Genomic DNA, 18,755 nt, shown 5'->3' on the forward strand with positions numbered 1-18,755 from the left:
GTTGTTCCTTTTGCGTAGGATTACTTTGGCTATTCAGGCCCTCTTTTGGTTCCATATAAATTTTTAAATAGTTTTTTCTAGTTCTGTGAAGAACATTGTTGGTAGTTTGATGGGAATAGCATTGACTCTGTAAATTTCTTTGGGCAGTATGGTCATTGTAATGATATGGGTTCTTCACATTCATGAGTATGAGATGTTTTTCCATTTGTTTGTGTTCACTAATTTCTTTGAGCAGTGTTTTTATAATTCTTATTGCAGAGATCATTCAACTTCCTGGTTAGGTGTATTCCTAGGTATTTTATTTTTTTCTGTGTCAGTTCCGAATGGGATTGACTTCCTGATTTGGCTCTTGGTGAGGCTGTTGTTGGTATATAAGACAATTCTTTTTCTTGCATTTTTTAAAACTATATGCTCTCTGATTCTTTTATGTGACAACATTTTATATCATTGTCTGTAGAGAGCAGAGAAAGATATTTTGACTCTTTTAAAGAAGAAAGATTGGTACTTTTTGTTAAACTGGAAAAGTTACTTCTACTTTGCTGCATGTTTTTGGAAATGCCACATCTTTGACTTTATCCATGGATTCTCACTTAGATTGCTTCTTGTTCATGAATAAGCCCTGGAAAACGCCAGCATTTTGAAATTTCCTTGTATTCCTTCAATGATGCTATAACTGCCACAGCTATTGCCACAGAACTCATTCAGGCTTGAATGTATTTGTTAAACATTTATTCAGTGTTTTCTTTCTGCCGTTGTGCCAGGTCTAGAGAATAAAGAAATGAAGAAGGCATTTCTGTCCTCATAGAACTCACAGGCTAGTGCAAATGTATATTTTATTACACAATGTGAACAGTTCAGCAATGAAGTATGTATAAAAGGTATAGCTTATCAGTGGAGGGAATTTCAACTGGCTGGTATAATGCAGACCACTTGTGTAAAATGCTATAAAGGAACAAATTTTTATAGCCAAGTAAATTTGAAAGACATATAATATTACATATTCCTCTCAGACATTCACAATGCACTCACCATAATTAAGGCTGTAAGAAGTCCTACACCCAAGAAACCTGTTTAATGGTTTAACTAGGCATTCCTTAACTCTGTTTGTCGATGCGTTAGTCTGTTCTCATGCTACTACGAAGAAATACCTGAGACTGGGTAATTTATAAAGGAAAGAGGTTTAATTGACTCACAGTTACTTATGGCTGGGGAGGTCTCAGGAAACTTACAATCGTGGCAGAAGTCACCTCTTCACAGGGCAGCAGGAGAGGGAAGAATGAAAGCCACGCAAAGGGGGAAGCCCCTTTTAAAACCATCAGATATTCTGAAAACTTACTATCATGAGAATAGCATGGGGGAAATCCCCCCATTATTCAGTTATCTCCCACTGGGTCCCTCCTGCGACCCGTGGGGATTATGGAAACTACAACTGAGGATGAGATTTGGGTGGGGACACAGCGAAACCATATCAGTTCATGAAAATAATTATTTCCGCAGCGACAAAAGTCAAAATAGCTAGTGGTCTGGACATAAAATGACCTATTTCACTCCTTATTTTCTGAAGAGATTGAGGCTACTTCGATTTTCTCTCTTGATAAGGAGTCATTTTTTTCTGATTATGGAAGTTTATGTAGGGATGAAGCCCAAGGTTTTGGATGAAAGAGTCAAGTGTTAACTGCGTAAATCACCTTTTCAAGTACCCCAGGCTTTATCTTCCATATAAGCTGATGGGAAAGTCATTAAAGTAACTCATATGCAAATAATACATGTCACTACATGTTTCAGTTTCTGTATCATGGCCAAGCCAGTACACACCTCATGTAAAATGTGTCATGAATTTCATCATGGATAATAGAAGATACATGACAATGATTCAAAACACATCTATACTGTCTACATATAATAACTCATGTGATGAGTCTGATGGACTTGCCCCACTAACCTTATTAAAAACATGAATAAAGTTGAATAAACAATTAGTGTAATATTGTTTTTCTTTCCTTTTTAGTCTATACCATAATCTATAACAGTGGTACCAGTAGTGTATAGTAGTTAATATCAAAGTCAAGAAGACTCACAGGTTATTGTGGTTAGTAAGAGGGAATCCTTGACTCCTCTGGGAAAAAAGGTGATCATCTTTTCTTTGACATTGGTATGTTGATCAGTTCATTCTGTGGAACCTGTGGGTTGTACTCCAGTAGAGTCCTTAGGATGGCCTCTCCTGAAGGATGCCCAACACTGGTTGAAAGTAAATTTACCAAAATAGGGTAAAAAAGTACGGAAATAAATGACTACATAAGATACGTGTTGCACAGAGCTGGACCAAAATAAACTTACTTAGATCTGAGGCTCATTTTCTTCTTCATTGTATCAGAATAGTGTGCCTGCAATTTAATTTTGTTTTACAGTGCTCACAACCAAGCTTGACTTGCAGGATGTATTGCCCTGAAACATCTCTGGTCTCTTCTGCTTTTCCAGAATCTTCTGTTATTGCCTAGTGATGCAGGTTGAAGAGAAGGGCAAGAAGCTAGAGTGGGTGAAGGTCTAAACAAACTTCCCAATAATGGGATGACACTGAATTCACTGGTCTACTACATATATTTCAAAGGGATGTGGAAACTCCATTTTTATCTAAGGTAGTGTGTTTTCACCAGGGCTCTAAGATCAGAAACAAGACATGGAAACTTTAAGAAGTGTTATTCAAAGTTCATTCTCTTAGTTTTTTCAGTTGACTTTTGGGATATCATTCTCTTACTTTCCCCCCTTGCCTCTAGATCTTCTTTATTATGACCTCTAAATGTTGAAGTCCCAGTGCTCTGTCCCTGGACCCTTTCTCTTGTTTAAATATGTTCACTTCCTATATTTTTTAATTACCATCTGTATATGGAAGATTCCCCAGGTTCTATTTAAGCCTTGAATCTTTCCCTTGCACTTCAGACTCATATTCAAATGTCTACTTAAATACAATATATCCAATACAATATATAATACAATATATTAAATACAATATTTCTTGATTTTGTCTGCCAAATCTGTTTCTACCTACCATACTGTTCTCCTTCGAGTAAACAGTAACGTCTAGTTACTTAGGTGGAAGATGTTGGGATAATACCTGTTGTCACTCTTTGGTTCACATCCCACATCAACAAAATTGTTGGTTCTACAACTTTTGAAGTTTATTCGGAGTGTAACCACTCCTCTCCATTTCCACTATCACCACTTTCATCAAGACAGCACCATCTCTAGCCTAGACTCTTACTTTATCCTTCAACCCCTTGTATTTCGTCTTGCCTCCATTTAGTTATGTTTTACACATGACCAGAAAGATCCATTTAAAATGTAACTATGCTGTTATCCTCTGTGCAAAATTCTGTAGTGACTTATTATATTGAATAAAATTCAAAATCCTTACTATCTCCCAAAGCACTTCATTAGCTGTCCTCAAACGACTGTATCTTTCCTCATTGTTCTGCAAGCATTGTTACTCAGTACTTTAAGAACACTCCTTCAGAGTTTTTGCACTTTCTACTCCCTCTGTCCAGAATGCTCTTTATCCAGATGTTCATATGATTTGTCCTTTCACTTCTTTAATTCTCTTTTTAAGTATCAGCTTGTCAGATAAGACTTCACTGAATATCTTGGTGACAGTAACATCCTTTCTCAATTTTTCTTTATAATTTTTTGCCTACATCCTGATAAAATGTAAGATCTATGAGGGAAGAGACACTATAAATGTTTCATTTATCCTTTTGTGAATACCCAGAGTATAAAATGTTTTGGCATAGGAACTGAGTAGTCCCTCAGTAAATATTTAGGTATTGAACGAATAAAGCATCGATTGTGTTCTAGGGGCTCCATTTGCTTTACAACAATGCCTTTTCTGTTGGGGTAGGCAAAAAGAATATGGCCATAGTCAAATCTGTTACAGTTCCCAGCTAGTTGCCAGATCCTAGCTTTTAGCCACTAATCTCTACTAGAACAGAAGCCAAATCCTTGTGATTATGCAAACATATCATGTACTAAGGAAGGCGTAGACTGACTTTTCTCCTCAAACACACTAGAGTAACATAAAACTTTAGGGCTCATTCCAGATTCTGCTCAGTGGGAGCTTAAGGCTGCTGTCTGCTTTCTTCATTATTATTAGATCCATTATTTCTGGAGCTGAGGTCAGCTGGCCACGTAGGTTAGAGGTGTCAATGCTCAGATGAGTTTCTTACCATTCAGGATGCTGGCATATATTTCTTTTTTTGGATAAGTCATTTTTTTTTTTTTTTGCTCTCATAATAAAAGTAACCCAGACTAGATTCATTAGGAAACATTAGAAAAAGAAACTGTACCAAAATGCAGAAAAGTACTCAAAAATTCAACTCTTTAGAAACAACTATTATTAACATTTAGTTGAATTTCATATCGGTTTTAGAGTGTGTGTGTATGTGTGTGTATGTGTCATTGTATTGAATCAACAATATTTAGTGAGCACCTTTTTTCCTGTACTAAGTAAACTTAATTAAAAAGCTGAGAGAATTTGACTTTTTGCCCTCATTATGAGCTACTCCTCAAGAGGCATTCCTTTTGTTTGAAAATTATAGACTTTGTTCTATCCACATTGCTGTTACCCATTGATTGAATGTGCACTTGTCCTCTTTTTCATACCTATCTCACCTCTGTCTGTGGCTAATGTTTGACATATAGTGCTCATGGCAGCCTTGCCTGTCTTGCTTCCCTGTTTGTCAATTATTTCTGCTTAGACAAGCCGGAGAATCATCTGAAAACAGAATTAATCAATGAAAACCTGAGTTAAAATGTGTGAGAGCATCCCTCACTTGAAGAAGAATGTAGTATTGTGGTGTTAGGCCTGGTCGACATGGAGAAGAGTTGAACGTTAAGACTACTTTGTGACAGTACCTACATCCAGGGAGTAGGTGACAGGTTTATTGTAGGACTACAGTTTGAAATCCAGGCCAGTTGTTAGAAGTCCTAGCCAGAGAAAATGTAGATAATAAGTATAATGGGAGGAGGAAATATGAGAACCATCTATAAAGGTGGTTTAACTAGTTCTATCAAATGGATTTTTCTCCTTAGATTTTATTTATTTATTTATCATTATTATTTTTAAAATTTAAATTTGTGGGTACATAGTAGGCGTATATATTTATGGGGTACATGAGATGTTTTGATACAGGCATGCAATGCATAATACTCACATCATGGAAAATGGGGTATCCATCCCCTCAAGCATTTATCTTTTGTGTTACAAACAATCCAGTTACACTCTTAGTTACTTTAAAATGTACAACTAATACATAATCATTGCAGGAACACTAGAAGGCACAGATAAGTAGCTGCTCACTTAAAGATATCTGTTGGTGTGTGTTTTGTGGTGTTGGTGGCGTATAGAATGGGGGATTAGAGGAAGATACAGAATTGGGATTGTAATAATTATTATAAAAACACAGTAGGGAAGTAATATCAATACAATATAAAATGTCTAAGAAGAAACATAATCTGCCCCTGTCCAGCACCGTTATTTAACTTGCATGTATTACTTTTGTGATTATAAAGCAAATCTAGTATTTAAAATGATTAAATTCTTAAATGGGCATGAACAAGCTAGAAACAGGAAACTGGACGGGCCAAGATTTACATATGGCTTATTTCCCATAATCATAAAGGACTGAAGTCTTGGTTGAAGGCACCGTCTATTACCTGAAGGCACCACTGTGAGATGCAAAAGGCTTTCTCTCAAAGGAGAGCACTGAGTTCTTGTGGCACCTTCAAAGGGACACTGCTTCGCTTCTCCTGTTGAGCTCCTAATGCACAGCTCACACCATGTGAGTTATTGCTTATCAGTAAAGTTGTGATCAACACTGTGAAATGTTGTTTTCCAGATGTTTGAGTCCTTAAGAGTGGTGTCAGCACAGCAAGCAGGTCTTTCATTTGGGTATCTATACCGTCAGTAGGGTTTGGCAGCCTACTGGTTTTGGCTTGATTAATGGCTCCAAATAGGAGTGAACCATGTCCAGGAGATGACAACGGAATCCACGGCCAACTCCTAACCTTTTTTTCATTTTCGAGGCTGCTTGCAGGGTGCAGAGCAGAAATGAGGGAATTTGGGGAATAGTCAGGTAGTGAAGACTGTTTGCCTAGTTGGGATGCATTGCCAAATATGACTTGATTATCTTGTCTCTGTATAGGATATTTACTTTTTAAAGTAGTTTTATGTACATGATCTTAGGTGAATCCTCCGGGATCTGAGCCCTGGGTAGTAGGATGCATTCAGATGAAGGTCATGAGGTAATTTTTTCTGTTTTCTCAGGATTGTCAAACTAGCTAAGACAAAATAAAGTTCTACTTCTTAAAAGAATGTGTTTGCTTTTTTGCCCATACCCTTAAGGCTAGGATACTAGTATCTTTCATTGGAAAATGTAACATGAAAATGTATTCCTTAAAGTGCTTCTCAGAAAAGAAATGGGAAGATTAGGAAGAAGAAATGGAATTCATTCCCTCTCTTCTTTCTTTTTTTCCTTTCTTCCTGTTTGATTTTTATTAACCCTTCCTTAATGTGAGGCATACATAATGATTAGAATTCTAATACAAATTGTTTTCAAAAGGCCTTTGTATTTCATGTTGCTGAGAAGCTTCCTGTGTCGAGTTTAAAATATGTTTGTGATTTTTTTTCCACACCAATTAACAGTCTGTCCAGTAGGTGGACTCCTTCATGTACACATAAGGGTTTTCTCTTTCCTTTAATCAAGTGTTCCTTAAATCTGTGAAAAGGCATTTTTGCGTGTTGAACTTTTGGTTTCACCAATTTATTATCTGAAAGGCTGAAAATAGATTCTGAGATTCTGCTTGCTTCTGTTTGAAAAAAAAAATTCATGTTTAGTTGCTTTCATCTTTCCCTTTGTTTTTGTTTTAGCATATATTCTGACATTTCTTTTGTTTAATCAGGGATCTTTTAAAGAAATGGGTTGCGTTTCTTGGGTCAAATTTTAAGATTTGTATCAAATTCTTTTAGAACAAATTACATGTCTGAGCTTATATTCATCACAGTATACACAAAGGACTAAATTAATTATACTTGTGAGAATAGGATTTGCTTAATGAGTATGAAAATAAGCTAGATAGAATGAATAAGTTCTTGTATTTGATAGTACAATAGGGAAATTAGAGTTAACAATAACTTATTGTATTTAAATAACTTACTGTAAGGAAAGAATTAAAAAGTTCCCCACACAAAGATCAGATGAATGTTTGAGGTGGTGGATATCTTAATTACCCTGATTTAATCATTACACATTGTATATATGTATGAAAATATTACATGTACTCAAAAGTTTATACAACTATGATATATCAATTAAAATACATTTTTATGGTCTCCATAGTTTTCTACGTTTTGTTCTTGAGTGCTTTTATTTTTTTATTTATTTTTTTTTTTTTTTATTTTTTTTTTGAGGCGGAGTCTCGCTCTGTCGCCCAGGCTGGAGTGCAGTGGCGCGATCTCGGCTCACTGCAAGCTCGGCCTCCCGGGTTCCCGCCATTCTCCTGCCTCAGCCTCCCGAGTAGCTGGGACTACAGGCGCCGCCACCACGCCCGGCTAATTTTTTTTGTATTTTTAGTGGAGACGGGGTTTCATTGTGTTAGCCAGGATGGTCTCGATCTCCTGACCTCGTGATCCGCCCGTCTCGGCCTCCCAAAGTGCTGGGATTACAGGCTTGAGCCACCGCGCCCGGCCTCTTGAGTGCTTTTATAAATGCATTTTATACAGAAGAATCTGGATGAGTCGTTTTTAACCTGATCCCTGTAACTTCTACCTAAAGTCAAGTGGCTTTGGCAGTTTATTTGCCTGCCTTCAAGGCCGTTGGGACAAGCGGAGATTAATATTATTAATTAGCCTTCTTTTCTTCCCAAGTCTTTACTTTTCACCCTTCTCTTTTGAAAATCTATGTCATTATTAGCTTGTAGAGATTAAAATGTCTGCATGGTGAAATTTTCAATAGTTGATTCACTACATTTATTCCAACATGAAAAATAAACTCTTGACCTGGAAACTCAATTTAGGAAAAGCCTCATTTAGGTAACCTTGTATACTGTTTCTCTGTGACTAGGCCAGCGATCACAGAATGTTGCTCAAAACTAACCTTTACTAAAAATCCGTTGCCTTCTTATATATTACAGTTTCTACATCCACTGGCAGAATTAAATGTTGAGATAACTGAAAGAATTAAATGTTTAGATAAAAAAAAAAAAAAACCCACCTGTTTTCTGAATAATCAAGCCTAATCAAGCCTAGTTTTGATGCTTTTAATCTAGATTTTTAAATTGTTGAAGAGAAAGGTTGTATCTTGTTCATATTTATGTCTGTCCTAGCATCTGATATCAAACATGGAGGTATAATATCCTGTTTATAATCGCTGGTCAAAAGATGTTTCTTGAATAGAATGGGGTATGTTTATTAATTTCATAAACAAAAAACAGTAAGGCACTGTGCAAATACAAATCTACAAAATCATGCAAATCATTACATATATATGTATATGCTATTTCTCCTTGAGAAGAGGAGGCACATTTCAAAATTTTTTATATTTCTATTACCTACTACACAGCTTTATACATAGCAGCATTTATTAGGTGTGTGATTATATGCATGTTTTATTTTCCCTGCTAAAAGGTAATTTTCTAATAAGTTTAATGAGTGTTAAATTCACATTTATATCTAGTAGTGCCTTATATGTTATGGTTTTCAATAAATGTTGTGGAAGGAGTGGGAAATGGCCACAAGTCAAAACAAGACTTGGATACAATAATAATGAAAATAATATAAACACTCATATTAGTGGCAATATATCCTAAATTAGCAAATAAAGGAAAATTGTGTTTGATGTATTTTTGTCTCTGTGATTTATATGTATTGGCATTTCCTTCTTACAATACATGTTCTCTGAAAAATTACAAACTAGTTTATAAAAAAAAGATGGGGCAGACAATTGAAAATCAGGGCATTAACAAAAATATTACAGTTCTCAATAAAAGGCTAGCATAATAATAACAAAAAGAAAGGCAAATAGATTGTTTGAAGCCAATACTCAACAAATTTATAACTTCATCACAAAATAGAGTTGAAAGTAATTTGACAGAAGGAGATGTGAAGAAGGGTTGAGGCTGCTAAGCCAAGGAGACAAGGACAAAATTCAAAAAGATTAGGAAAAACTGCTTAAAAAACACTTCCGAAACAGACTAATAAAAGGAGCCAAAGAAAATAAAAAGGGATGAATGAGCAATGTGAATATCACAGTATTCTTCCCTGGCTTGTTGGGTTCATCTGCTGGTACTTGGTAGCATAAAACATTAATGTGTTGGAGAAACAATCATGGATGAACTAATCTTGTTTCTGTGTTATACTAACAGTACTCCACTATTTACTGATGACATACGAGCTAATTTTTGTAATAAAACTCAGTGAGTAGAATATTTTCTGTTGCTTCAAAAACAGATAATACAAATTGGAACATTCTATTAATCAGAATAATTAAGGACATCATTACAGAAAAGAAACTTTTCTTAAAAAAGAAATGCAGTCTGGCCATGGTGGCTCATGCATGTAATCTCAGCACTGTGGAATGTTGAGGCAGGAAGATTGCTTGAGCCTAGGAGCTCGAGGCTGCAGGGAGCTATGATGGTGCCACTGCACTCCAGCCTGTGTGACGAAGTGAGACATTGTTTCTAAAACAAACAAACACCCCCCCCACACACACACACAGTTAGATATAGTTGCAAATTATGACGCTTTTATTAGATGTCTGACCTTGGGCTAATTATTGAAGTTCTTGGAGGTTTAAATTTCTCATTTCTAAAATGAGAACAGCAATACTTAGAAATAATTGAAGACAGGATATTACATAATTTATCCATTCGTTATGAAAAATGAAGATTCAAATTCAGCTCTTCTGATTTTTACTGCATAACACCGAAATTGTCATTCTGTACTTTAGGTACTTACAAAGGATTCTCCAGACTAGTAGTAACATCATGTTTCCAGGAAGATTTATAAGGAGAAAAGAAAAGATAATGTTCAAAACTTCATTTTGAAAGCAGGTTATTTAAGTTTTGAGACCTTGACAAGAATTTAAAATTAATGTTCAGGTTCTTTCCCCCCCCCCCCCCAAAGGTTTATTCTGATTAATAGAAGATCTCACTCTGTCGCCCAGGCTGGAGTGCAGTAGCACAATCTTGGCTCACTGCAAGTGCAATCTTGGCTCACTGTAACATTGGCATCCCAGGCTCAAGCAGTCCTCCCATCTCATCCTCCCGAGTAGCTGGGACAACAGGCATGTGCCACCATGACTGGCTATTTTTTTGTATTTTTGGTAGAGATGAGGTTTTACCATGTTGCCCAGGCTGGTCTTGAACTCCTGAGCTCAGGCGATGCCCGTGCCTTGGACTCCCAAAGTGCTGAAATTACAACCTGAGTCACCATGCCCAGCCAATTAAATATTTAATACTGAGTTGATAAATAAGAATTTTTGAGAAAATACTAGTGCAAAAAAAAAAAAAAATTCAGAAAGGGAATTCTGAAAAGGCCAAATTAGTGAGGTTGTTATTTGTTTAATCTAAGCCAGATAACCATGACTTCTACCAAAATACCAAATCTACAAAGTATTTAGGTAATGAGGTAAATAAATGATTGGGATTGTCAAAGCAATTGAAGGCAAATGGTAATGTCCTTCTCGTCATTAAACATTTCCTTCCAGAACTAAAACATTTGATCTACATATGATGCCAAAATAATTATACTTAGTATTGGTGCCAGCTTTACCTATGATTCAGTCTTAGATATGAAATTGATTTTGATTATTTTCATTAAATGTTTAATGTGGAGATACTATTTCTCATTGCCTATCAATGTAAGAAAAAAATAATCTTAACATATAAAATTATAGCCTTGAAATTGTTACCTAGCTGAAGCATATTTATTAAACGTGAGAAATTAAGTCCCTTTCCCATTGCAAAATTTATCACAAGTAATATGGAATAGTGCAGATATATAGTGATAATGGTTTGTGGCTTTAATTCACGTATGATGGACTCATTTTGTCTTACAAATCAGAAGATTCATGAAAAAATTTAATAAATGTCACTGTGGGAACACACATTCTTTGTGTAATAAGAAACTTTAGAAATATGTAATTGTTAAAAAATTTGGGTCAGCCTGTAGTATGCTGTCTTCAGGAGACTCATCTCACACATAATAACACTCATGGGCTCAAAATAAAGGGATGGAGGAAAATCTACCCAACAATCAGAAAACAGAAAAAATCAGGGGTTGCAATCCTAACTTTGGACAAAGCAGATTTCAAACCAACAAAAATAAAAAAGACAAAGAAAGGCATTACATAATGGTAAAGGGTTCACTTTAACCAGAAGACCTAACTATGCTAAATATGTATGCACGCAATGCAGGAGCACCTAGATTCATAAAGCAAGTTGTTAAGAGACCTACAAAGAGACATAGATTCCCACGAAATAACAGTAGAAGACTTCAGCACCCCACTGACCGTATTAGTACAGATCATCAAGGCAGAAAATTAACAAAGATATTCAGGACCTGAATTCAACATTGGACCAGATGGCTCTGATAGACCTTTACAGAACTCTACACCAAAAAACAACAGATACACATTCTTCTCATGACCAAATAGCACATACTTTATAATCGACCACATAATTGGACCTAAAACAATCCTCAACAAATGTAAAAGAACCAAAACCACACCAGACACACTCTCAGATCACAGTACAATAAAAACAGAAATTAAGACTATGAAAATCTCTCAAAACCATGCAGTTACATGGAAATTAAAACAACATGCTCCTGTATGACTTTTGGGTAAATAATGAAATTAAGGCAGAAATCAAGAAAGATACAACATGCTAGAATCTCTGGGACACCGAAGTCAGTGTTAAGAGGGAAATTCATAGCACTACAGGCCCACATAAAAAAGTTAGAAAGACCTCATATTAACAGTGTAACATCACAACTGAAAGAATTAGAGAAGCAAGAAAAAAAAACCTCAAAGCTAGCAGAAGACAAATGTGAAAGGAAAATATCTTGAGCCCGCAAAATCACTAAGGAAAACTCAAGCTGGAAGCTGCTTAGTGCAAAGCTGCCTCCCATTATATTATTATTATTATTATTATTATTTGAGATGGATCCTATCGCCCAGGCTGGAGTGCAGTGGTGCGATTTTTAGCCTCCCTAGTAGCTGGGATTACAGGTGCACACCACCACGCCTGGCTAATTTTGGTATTTTTTTTAGTAGAGATGGGGTATCACCATGTTGGCCAAACTGGTGGTCTCAAACTCCTGACCTCAAGTGATCCTCCCACCTTGGCTTCCCAAAGTGCTGGGATTACAGAGTAAGCCGCCATGCTCAGCTGCCTCCCATTCTATTCAAAGTCACCCCTCTGCTCACTGAGATAGGTGCATATCTGATTTGCATCCTTTGGAAAGACTAATCAGAAATTCAAAAGGATGCAACCATTTATGTATCACCTATTTGTGACCTGGAAGCTCCCTCCCTGCTTTGAATCTTCATGCCTTTACTTCCAGTTGCCCCACCTTTCCAGACTGAAGCAGTGTATTTCTTACATGTATTGATTGATGTCTCATGTCTCCCTAAAATGTGTAAAACCAAGTTGTGCCCTGACCACCTTGGGCACATGTCGTCAGGTCTTCCTGAGGCTATGTCATGGGTGCATCCTCAACCCTGGCAAAATAAACTTGCTAAATTACCTGAGACCTGTCTCAAATTCCCTGGGTTCACACAAGAAATAACAAAAATTAGAGCTGAATTGAAGGAAATTGAAACATGAAAAAACCATTCAAAAGATCAATGAATCCAGGAGTTTCTTTTTTTTAAAAGGAATAAAATAGATTAGCTAGATTAATGAAGAAGAAAAGAGAGAAGGTCCGAATAAACACAATTAGAAATGATGAAGATAATGTCACCACTGACCCCACTGAAATAAAAATAGCCATTAGAAACTACTACAAACACCTTATGTACGCAAACTAGAAAACCTAGAAGATAAATTCTTGGACACATGCACCCTCCCAAGACTGAGCCAGGAATAAATTACTTTCCTGAATAGACCAATAATGAACTCTGAAATTGAGAGCCTACCCAGCAAAAAAAAAAAAAAAAAAAAAAAAAGCAAAAAGCCCAGGACCTGATAGATTCACAGCTGAATTCTACCAGATGTATCATAGAAAGAAGAGTTGGTACCATTCTTAGAAAAACTATTCCAAAAAACTGAGAAGGACGGACTCTTCCTTGACTTTCTATGAGGTCAGCATCATCTTGGTATCAAAACCTGGCGGAGACACAACAAATAAGGGAAACTTCAGACCAGTATTTTTTATGAATGTCGAGGCAAAAATCCTCAACAAAATACTTGCAAACCGAATCCAGCAGCACATCAAAAAGTTAAGCCACCATAGTGAAGGAACATACCTCAAAATAGCAAGAACCATCTATGACAAACCCACAGCCAACATTATACTGAATGGGCAAAGTTGGAAGCATTCCCATGAAAACTGACACAAGGCAAGGATGCCCTCTCTCACCACTTCTGTTAAACATTGTTTTGGAAGTGCTAGCTTGAGCAGTCAGGCAAAAGAAAGAATATACTCATGTAAACAATTATGTCTCTCTATAGAGAAAAAACCGTGAGTTCTCATTAATATAGAGAACACCAGTCCAAAACCACAGCATTTATTTTGTGTTAATTAGTGGCACTTTTTGGGTACACCGAAGAGTTGTCATTACAAGGATCCTGAAGGGTTGGAATGACACTCCTTCAAATCAACTATGAAAACTAAATATGTCTCAATATCTTTTTTTTTTTTTTGAGGTCTTCGTTTCCTTTGATAAATCCATCAAGGATTCATCAAAGCGGTACAATAAATTTATTGAAGCGGTACAATAAAATAAAAACTTGCAATTATAAAACAGATAAATATTATGCAACATACTCTAATGGATCATGATTTAGAAAAGATCAAGGAGAGGTCTAGGTGGCTCCAGCCTATAATCTCAGCATTTTAGGAGGATGAGGTGGGAGGAACACTTGAGGCCAGCAGTTCAAGACCAGCCTGGGTAACATGGTGAGACCCCATCCCTATGAAAAACTTTTAAAAAATCAGCAGGGCAGCGAGCCGTGATCATGCTGCTGCACTCCAACCTGAGTAACAGTGTGAGACCCTGTCTCAAAAAAAAAAAAAAAAAAAAAAAAATAGACACAGTGGTACATGGCTGTAAGTAGGACTTACTGGTTAGTCTTTGGAAGGCTAGAGGCTACTTGGAAGGCTGAGATAGGAGATCACTTGAGCCCATGAGTTCAAAGTCAAGGCTTCAGTGAGTTATGCACTTCAGTGAGCCACTGCACTTCAGCCTGGGCAAAAGAGTACGACCCTGTCTCAAAAAACAAACAAAAAAAAAAATCAAGAAAAGAAGAAAAAAATCATGGCCTTAGTTCATTATGTCCAGATATACTAAATATATGTGCACATTAATGATAAGTTGGGAGTCAATCAGAAAAGTGACAAGTGACCTATGTGTTGTTTACCTACAATCATCTTTAGGCATGAACTGGTTTAGTAATACAACCTTGAGTCTTAGCTGAGCACATGTCTGATTGGCTAAGACTGTATGTCCTTGCCGTTTTTGTTAGGCGTGTCCGTGTGGTTAAGTTCTGGCCAATGAAATGTAAGTAGAACTAGTGATGTAGGAAACCTGCCCTCAGAGGGAAGGGGTATATTTTACTTGACCTGCTTCCCAGATTTCTGGAATATGGATTTGATAAGGAAAGCTAGATGAATCATAGTTGCCCATGAGGTAGAAACCAAATATTGAGGAAGACAGAGCATTAAGATAGTAGGAAACTGAGTGGTTCCTGACACTTTACAACCAACATATTTTCCCTGGACTCTCTATGTTAAGATTGTGATGTGAGAAAGAAATATGTTTCTGTCTTGGCACTAAGTTTTTGGGTCTTTAAAAAATGTTATTGTATGTATTTAAGATCTAAAATGTAATGTGTGTGTGCGTGTGTGTGTGTGGGGGGGGTAGTGCTAATTTATGTGTATGTAGTAAAATGATTACTGCAGTCATGTAAATTATCCTGTCCATCACCTTTTTTGTGTGTGTGGTAAGAGCACCTAAATCTACTCTTTTAGCAAATTTTTAGTATACATTACAATATTATGAAGTATAGTCATTATGCTATACATTAGATCTGTAGACTTAGTCATCCTATATAACTGAAAGTTCATACCCTTTGACCTTTTTCTCCCCTTTTCCTTCCCTCCTCACTCCTGGTAACCACTGTTCTACTGTTTCTGTGACTTGGATTTTTTTTTAAAAAAACTTCCACATATAAGTGAAATCACACAGTCGTTCTGTGTCTGGCTTATTTTACATAGCATGATGTCCTCCAGGAACATTCATGTCATAGAAAATGGCAGTTATTACCTCCTTTTTTTTAAGGGTGAGTAGTATTCGTGTGTGTGTGTGTGTGTGTGTGTGTGTGTGTGTGTGTGTGTACATTACAATTTTTTTATTCATTCATCCATTGGTGGACATGTAAGTTGTTTCCATATCTTGGCTATTGTGAACTGCTGCAATGAACATGAGAGTACAGATGTCTCTGTAAGGTGCTAACTTCATTTCCTTTAGGTATAGACCCAGCAGAGAGATTGCAGGGTTATGTGGTTGTTATGGTTTTAGATTTTTAGGAACCTTCAAACAGTTTTCTGTAATGTCTGTACCAATTTACATTCCTACAAACAGTGTACCAGGGTTCCCTTTTCTCCATATCCTTGCTCATATTTATTATTTTTTGACATTTGGTATTTGGTATACCTATTCTGACAAGTATGGGGTGGTATATCGTAGTGGTTTTGATTTGTATTTCCTTGATTATTATTGATGTTGATGCTTTTCATACACCTATTGGCCTTTTTGTGTCTTCTTTGGAAAAATGTCTATTCATGTTCTTTGCCCATTTTTAAATTGGGTTTCTTTGTTAGTAGAGCAGCTTAATTCCTAATATACATTTAATAACTATGCTAGGATCTATATCTATGTAAAGACAACTAGATGTGTGTAGAAAAGTTTACGGTCACAATGTCCTCCTACACCAAAAAAGAAAAGATTAACCAGCAGTGGAAGACAAATATGTTAGACATTTTAAGGAGAGTGAAAGATGTTTTATCCAGGGACATGTCATAGTAAATAAGAAAGCATCGGTTTTGGACGCAGATGTCCTTGAATTTGGCTATGAAACCTCAGCTCAGTCACATAACAAGCTAGCACTATGTTTCGTCATGTGTAATATGGTAATACTTACTCTATATACTCATCTCCCACCTCTTGTCCTCTACTTAACCACTCCGTGATACACCAAGTTCAGTATAACGTGCACTTTAATTCATTTCTATTTTGTGTTTAGGAATTTTAGATCATTTTGCCATCTGTCATACTAGAACTGGAACCGGGTTTTGAGAGTTGTTCAGTTCTTATTGCTAATGGTTTTAGTTCAAAAATTTAACATTGTAAACTCAAAGTGATAATATGATTTCTTTCCAGACTCATCACAGATTTGTTTATGTAAAGATTGGTAAATTTTTAGATATAAAAATAGCTGTTGTCAGAAAAATATCAAGTTGCTTTAGCCTTTAACAAAACTCATACTTGACAAAGTTTCACAAAGATTTGTAATGTAATGACAAAGGAGAATATTGACATTTGGACTTATCTTTTAATTCTCTCATCTTAACATAGCTAAGATTTCTCCTTTTTTTCTATTCTTGTTTTAGAAAATGAAATACTTTCTTAAGACAACAGGACAGGCTGGGCGTGGTGGCTCATGCCTGTAATCCCAGCACTTTGGGAGGCCGAGGTGGGCGGATCATGAGGTCAGGAGATCGAGACCATCATGGCTAACACGGTGAAACCCCGTCTCTACTAAAAAAATACAAAAAATTAGCCGGGTGTGGTGGTGGGGTGCTTGTAGTCCCAGCTACATGGGAATGGCGTGATCCCAGAAGACGGAGCTTGCAGTGAGCAGAGATGTGTCACTGCACTCCAACCTGGGAGACAAAGTGAGAATCCGTCTCAAAAAAAAAAAATAAAAAAGACAATAGGACAGACACCTGTGTTTGAAACTGAAAATCTGAGGATCGCCTTCCATTTCTAAAGAGATACAATGAAATATTATTTAAATATCATCATCTGGTATATTTAACCTGCAGTTTTATTTATAAAAATGTTATCTCTTAACTTTTTCAGAGCACATGGATTTGCCCCATTCATGTCTCTTAGTCATTAATCTATCCCTGGTAATTTTACAGTTAGTACAGCTGTATTTTAAAAACCTTTTATTCTTTTTAAAGCATATCATATTGAGTTTACTTTGCATCCATAAGATGTAGTGTATTTCCAGCACTGAAAAAGCTCTGTGGTTAATATGAAAAAAAATGCATAATGAATATTCATTTCTTCAATTGTTTTATAATCTATTTGGACTAACAGTAGTTCCATAGGAGAAACAATGCAGAGCAGCATATAAACTTCACTGAATTACGTAGTCACTAGTCACAATAATTCAGTGAGGTGTAGTGTAAATTCAGAGAAAAGTAAGACCAGTGGGCTATAGTAGTTGAAATTTTAATAGAATTTATAACACTTCAGTTGGCTCTGGAAGACAGGTAGAATGTGGACAGCTGAAGAGATGGAAAAAGTAGAAGAGAACATTAGGAAAGTCACTGCGCAGAGTGACATGGGCTACGGGGGATGAAAAGGAATGTATTCTGATGGAAGCAGAACTTACTTGGGAAGTCATAGGACGTTAGATTGATAACTAAAATGGGATGCTGTTTCCCAAGCCTTGGAAACCTGTCAGTGTAAGGAGAATGGGCTTTTTCCCATAATCACTAGAACCACAGTATGAATTTGCACAAGATTGTGACATGATGAAAGTGGTATTTTAGGAAATTTAATCTAGAGGATGTTTATAGTGTGCATTGAAGGTGGCAAAAACTGTCATTTAGGCAGTAAAAATGAGCTGAAATTGTTCAGAATTGAGCTATGATATTAAGGATTGAAAAGATGGAACAATTTTGAACGCTTTTCAAGGACAACTGAGAATACAGTATGAAGAAAAAAAGCAAAGGGTTAAAACTGGCTCCAGAAGCTATTGGGCAAAATTAGTGGGCAATGCTTTTTCGATTTGAAAGAAACTTGTTAAAATCCAATGTTTTACCTGCCATTGAGTTTAAAATGCCTTTAATTTCCTTGTTTAGTAATTATTGTTCCATAACATTTCCAAAAAGTCTACAAAATTCCTATTAAAAAAGCAAAACAGAAAAATTACAAAGAACTGGTAATGAATGGTTAGAAACACATACTTGTGCAGAAAGTATCTTTATATGTAGGGTAACAGTTACCAGTAGGGAGATATTTGTTCTAGATAAGTTATGCAGCCTTAATACCCAGCCATAGTCCTGGAAACAAAGGGGGAGGTACGAAGTATTTTTAATAAGCAGTACTAGGTGGCAGGAATGAGCCTGTAATTTTCAGAGAATTACCTCAGAGACCAGCCTAGTAACAGCAGACATCTCAGGTAGAAAGCGGATTGGTTAAATAGAACTATGACTATAAGTCTGCATACAAACAAAAACAACAAAAGAG

General features: G+C 36.3%; 1 protein-coding gene across 9 annotated transcripts in view; it reads left to right on the top strand.

The window, feature by feature from the left end:
* The window catches only part of LOC105487680 (cytochrome c oxidase subunit 7B2), a 170,047-nt gene that overhangs the window by 14,788 nt on the left and 136,504 nt on the right, over window positions 1–18,755 (top strand). Inside the window, exon 1 of one of the 9 annotated variants that reach the window (XM_071093639.1) lies at window positions 16,961–16,981. The exons of the other annotated variants lie outside the window; for them this stretch is intronic. The gene's annotated coding sequence lies outside the window, so the exon portion shown is untranslated. Of the gene's footprint in view, window positions 1–16,960; window positions 16,982–18,755 lie in introns of those variants that run through there. 9 annotated transcript variants of the gene reach the window in all.

The sequence above is a fragment of the Macaca nemestrina genome, chromosome 3 (genome assembly GCF_043159975.1).
Source record: "Macaca nemestrina isolate mMacNem1 chromosome 3, mMacNem.hap1, whole genome shotgun sequence".
In the NCBI taxonomy this organism is placed as follows: domain Eukaryota; kingdom Metazoa; phylum Chordata; class Mammalia; order Primates; family Cercopithecidae; genus Macaca; species Macaca nemestrina.